The sequence below is a fragment of the Delphinus delphis genome, chromosome 4, assembly GCF_949987515.2.
Source record: "Delphinus delphis chromosome 4, mDelDel1.2, whole genome shotgun sequence".
NCBI classification, from domain to species: domain Eukaryota; kingdom Metazoa; phylum Chordata; class Mammalia; order Artiodactyla; family Delphinidae; genus Delphinus; species Delphinus delphis.
The window spans coordinates 133,050,931-133,056,930 of NC_082686.1; positions in this window are offsets into that span (position 1 = coordinate 133,050,931).

Here is a 6,000-nt window from a genome sequence, read left to right on the forward strand (position 1 = left end):
TGCAAGGAAAGTTTGGGGTATTCCCACCATCTGAAGGCACCTTTAGAAGCTTGTACTCAGTGACCCTGGACCAGTCCCAAGACTCACTCAAACCCCCGTGTACACTCAAAGCACTTTTGTCCCCTTGGGTTAACCTGGGGAAATGTGTGTACCTGAAGATTTCCCCAGAAAAGGGAACTGAAACATATGCTCACATAGACACAAAAGAACAAAGAAGGGAGCCAGCTGCAGCTCCTTGCGTGGATTCCTTGCCCAAAGGCTGCGGCCCGCATTGAGCAGAGCTCCATATGCAAGCTCCTGTGCTTTCACAGTTGCAGGATGGTCCTACCTGAAGAGGCAGGAAGCATGGAAAATCCATTGATCAGGGATGTGTGAGAGTGAGCGGGTGCCTGCCAGTACACCCTTCTCAAGGAGATGCGAGTGTAACCCCTGTTCATGGGCACGCGCCATCCAAGGATTTATGAACTGGTGAGGTTTCCTGCCCGCCCTGAACAAGCGGAGAGCCAGAACTTGCCTGGCAAATTCAACATCACAAAAAGCCAAAGAATAAGGGGAATGTTTGTGCTTTTATGAAATGGCAGGGCCACTATGATGTCAGGAGAGCAGAAGGTCAGATGACCTTAGCAAAGCAGGCAAGGACATTGCCACTGGCCATTGCTAATGTCTCCTTCACTACAAAAATGCAGAGCGTACACACTTTCTACACAGAAGCTTGTGGCCTGTGGGCTCTGTGAGTTCAGAGGGCAGACTTGCTTGAGAAAGGAGTTTCTTTCCGAGAGCCTGTCATTAAAGCCAACCTTGGGAAACCTGCTTATGATGGTTTTATCAAAAGCTAAGTTGGGGGGGGTTACTCCTTGGGCAAGTTTCCACCCTACACACTCTGGCACTGTGGTCCGCCATCACAGGAGCTTCCTTGTCTCCTGGAGGTAACACAGGTGTACACCATGGGTTTGGTTCTGAACAGGTCACACCTGTTCACTGTTCTTTAAATCAAGTGAGAGTCAGCAATTCTTTGTGAGATGTTCTCAAATTCCCTGCTAAAGCCATAGTTGCTTTTCATTTTCCAGTGATGGATGAAGGCAGGGTCAAGATGGCCATTAAGAGTCACAAACTGAGACAGAGGTTGAAAACAAGTGAGGTCAGCCCTGATTCTAAATGCTTCCCAAGTGGTGGAACCTCACCATCACCATTCAAACAATAGCCTCCAAATTACATTACAGTTTAAGCTTAGATCTAAGAGCAATAGGGTGGTTCAAAATGCCTTTATGGGGGGACTTCCCTTATGGTGCAGTGGTTAAGAATCTGCCTGCCAACGCAGGGGACGCGGTTTTGATCCCTGGTCCGGGAAGATCTCACATGCCAAGGAGCAACTAAGTCCGTGCGCCACAACTACTGAGCCTGTGCTCTAGAGCCTGCGAGCCACAACTACTGAGTCTGCATGCTGCAACTACTGAAGCACACGTGCCTAGAGCCCATGCTCCGCAACAAGAGAAGCCCGTGAACTGCAAAGAAGAGTAGCCCCTGATCGCCACGGCTAGAGAAAGCCCCCGTGCAGCAATGAAGACCCAACACAGCCAATAATAATAATAATAAATACATAAATAAAATGTAGTCTCTTTAAAAAAAAAATGCCGGGCTTCCCTGGTGGCGCAGTGGTTGAGAGTCCGCCTGCCGATGCAGGGGACACGGGTTTGTGCCCGGTCCGGGAAGATCCCACATGCCGCGGAGCGACTGGGCCCGTGAGCCATGGCCGCTGAGCCTGCGTGTCTGGAGCCTGTGCTCTGCAACAGGAGAGGCCGCAACAGTGAGAGGCCCGCGTACCGAAAAAAAAAAAAAAAAGCCTTTATGGGATATAGGGCAACTTCTCCTGAACACCGAACATCACTGTAGACTTTTGTTGTTTTATTTTTAGAAGACCTGGGCCAGCTATAGCATGATGTTCTAAAGTTAAAGTAAGGAAAATAAATAAAGCACAGCCGTACTATATATTTCTATTGACACATACATATGCACATCAATGCATAGAAAACGGTCTGGAAGGAAGATTCCTACCCAACAAAGAGTGGCTAGCCCTGGAAAAGGCAGTATGAAGGGGCCCAAGATTGGCTAGGATGGGGTTGGGCATGTCAAAGGGAACTTTTAATCTCTCGATAATGTTTTCATTTCTTACAAGGAGGATGTATTTATGATTATTTGTGTAATTCTAAAATAAATTTAAAATAGTGCATACTGTATTAATTTTCTATTGCTGTGTAACAAACTACCACAAATTTATTGGCTTAAAACAGCACTTGTGGGGCTTCCCTGGTGGCGCAGTGGTTGGGATTCCGCCTGCCGATGCAGGGGATGCGGGTTCGTGCCCCGGTCCAGGAAGATCCCACATGCCGCGGAGCAGCGGGGCCTGTGAGCCATGGTCGCTGAGCCTGCATATCCAGAGCCTGTACTCCGTAGCGGGAGGGGCCACATCAGTGAGAGGCCCACGTACCGCAAAAAAAAACAGCACTTGTTCATTATCTCACAGTTCTGTAGGCCTGACGTTGAGGCAGGGTGTGACTAGCTTCTCTGCTCAGAGTCTCCCAGACTGAATCAGGGTGTTGATCAGGCTGCATTCCTTTCTGAAGGCTCTGAGGAAAAAGTCCTTCCAAGCTCATTCAGGTTGCTGGCTGAATTCAGTTCCTTGTGGTTGTAGGACTAAGGTCCCCATTTCCTTGCTCTCAGCCAAGGGCCAACCCGAATTCCTTGCCCCATGACCCCCTCCATCTTCAAAGCCAGCAGCAGAGAATTTCCTTGGGTTGAGTCCATCTCACACTACAATCTACTCTTCAGGAAAAGCCCAGTCCCTTTTAAGGTTTCACTTGATTAGCTCAGGTCCACACAGAATAAAGTCAACTGTGCCATATCCACAACCTAATCATGGTGGTGATAGTCCCATCATATTTACAAGCTCCCACATTTTACAGGAATACGTACAGCAGGGGGCAGGAAATGGGGCAATCTTATACTTCTGACTACCTCACATACTAAGAAGGCAAGCCATGTAAGTGGCTCGTAACCCAAGCAAATGCTTAGTATTTATTTTAGCTGCCATACTGATCTAGATGAGTGGTTCTAAAGGTATGGGCTGGAGACCTCTGAAGGTCTCTGAGAACTTTCAGGATGCCCATGAGATCAAAACTAGTTTTAGACAAATACTAGACAAGACTTGCTTTTCCCACTCTCATTCTCTTACAAGTATTCACTGGAGTTTCCCAGAAGTTACATTACACATGATACAACAGACTGAATGCAGAAGATACAAGAATCCAGCTTCGTCTTGCTAAAGCCACCCGTTAAAGAGATGTGCAAAAATGTAAAACAATGCCCTTCTCACTATTTGTTTCGTTTTGGAAACAATTTTATTTTTCATTTTGGAAATGAGTTATTTTTCATAAAATTATGATATTTATGTTCACATGTAGTCAATGTGTTGTTATTTTTAGATGAATTAATTTTAAAAGTTTTTAAAATTGTTTTAATTTCTACACAGTAACCACTTGTAGATGCAACCACATAAAAAACAGCTCTTTGAGATCTTCAATGGTTTAAAAAAATATAAAGAAGTACTGGCAACAAAAGGTTTGAGAACCACTGAGCCAGAGGAAACATATCCTCCAGTTTGAGTTATCCTTTTTTATTCGCATAAATGTTCCACTGCCTCCTTCACTCAAAAGATCCTTCACCCCTCCCAAGACCCCATTGGTGGAGTATTTGGGGCACAGTACATTTTTGCCCATTTCAAAAGACTTTAAATATAATTTAATAATTTAAGTGATTGAGATCATTATGGTTATTTCCTGGGATTTATATTTTGTCAATTCCTGTGAAGAATTCATCACCCAGTTATAACATTGCCCCTTTGGAGAAACAGTCAGCTTTTTAGTGCCTTGTGTGTGATGTGGTTTCCAAGAACACGCCTCTGCTTGCCAGGCTTTGGGGGGTCCCGAGTGGTGGGGGGCACACCTGTACCAGAGCTGTGATTTTTGGCAGCCTGATCACATGGTGCGTGATGTGGGTGAAGTGGGGATGGCCGACGTCTTAGCAGAATCCTGAGGACTGCTTTACTAGGAGACATACTCCCTGTTGTCCACTGGAGAAAAATGCACAGCCTAAAAGTTGCGAGTTATGTTTTATTTGGGGAACGTCCTGAGGACTATAGCCCTGGAGGCAGCCTCTCAGGCAGCTCTGAAGGAACTGCTCCAAAGAGGTGGGGGAAGCCAGGACATTTAAAAGTTTTTGCTGGGGGTGGGGGGAACATGTAGCCAAACATCAAAAGATGACTGCTAATCACAAAAACAGACATCTCAAGTTAATGATTTTCATGATTTTCTATGTATGTGAAGATGCAAGCGCCTGAGCTCATTGAAATTATTCCTTAGATGTGCATCGTAACTATCTAGGGCCAGTATCCTGGTTTTCTCCATCCCGAATCCCCTCAGGGTTCGCCAGCAGGGCTGATGACTTGATAGCTGCAACATTCTTTGTCCACACTGTTCAATTTATTTTTACTATCTCCTTGTAGTTTGATTAAACTGGGGGGAAATATGTGTGTTTGTTCCCTGCCCCTCCACTTCCTCAAGCTGAAAATCTTCCTTGACGAAAATCACAGCCTCTGTGCTGTCCCAGTTGCCACAGAGCACAGTGGGCTGACATTTAGAAAGAAGGAGGAAAAAGGTATCTGGCAGGATGAGCCTGGGTTTACATATTTCTCTATATTGGGTCCTTATTTGTCATGATCTGGTTTCTTTCATGGGATTAATGTCAACCTCTCCTTTTGTAACCCCACCTCCTCACTGGTGTCGTACATTTATCATCCAAGCCTCCTCCTGCCTGAATTATAAAGCAAGCAAGTGTCCAGCAAAGGGAGACCCTCTCCTTATTTAGTCCCCCAGTTGGAGTGAGTGTTTGGGGATGTTTCTATTTCCATAGGTGTGGAAAGAAACTTGGGTTTATTTAATAAACACACAAAGAAAATCCTGCCATGTTCAAGGGACCTCACATTCCTCTCTTCGGGTGAAGAGAGGGTCTCCAACTGTGTTTAAAATGTTCTCGGCCTTTTTTGTGAAAAGAGAAACGTGACCTTTTCCCCCAAACTTATGAACACCCAGGAGTGGAGGCCTGAGAGGAAGTAAGGAGGTCTGCTGACCTCAGAGAGTTTGGATGGAGTTCAGGGCAGAATGAGGGCTACTGCTGGCCATTCACCTGCCTGGAGGAGCAGCCCTTTCCCTCCTGGCTGCTGTAAACGGCTGTGTCATACTCTGTGGGGACACAGAGGTCATCCCACCTTCTGCCGGCAAGGGCCAGCGTGGTTTTACGGAGAAAATGACACTGGGCCTTGAATAATAAACAGAATTTCCTCAAACAAGGGAGGAGGATTCTGCCAAAGAAAGAAAGAAAGGGCTTCCCAGATAGGCAATAACATGGGGAAATCATGGAGGGGGTGGACCGGTCAGGAACAGCAGAGAGAGAGACCATCTCAACTTGGGACCCAGGAGGGACAGTGGGAAGTGGAAGGGGCAGGGGATGAAGCCTAAAGTAGAGTCTGGGGCAGGTCCTCAAGGGCCTTGAGTGACAGGCTCAACCTTTGAACTGCAGACCATAGACAATGAGATGCTGTTCACTCGTTTGTCCATTTATTCATCCAACAAATATTAACTGAGTACTTAATATGTTTTAGACACTATACCAGAGGCCAAGGTATCACTATGAACAAAAGACACTACCTCCCTGCTGTCATGGAGATAAATGTATAATAGGTCAGGGTGATCAGGGCCAAGGGCCAAGTAGGGGACGGACAGAGAAAGAGGGGTGCTGTTGTGGTTATGGAGAAGGCTTCCTGAGAAGGGCACTTTGAGTCAAGACCCCAAAGAAATGAGAGAGCAAACCCCATGTCCCTTTGGGGAGGAGCACTCCAGCGCCTGAAGCATGTGTAGGGGGTCCCAGGAGCTTGGTGGAACAGAAAGT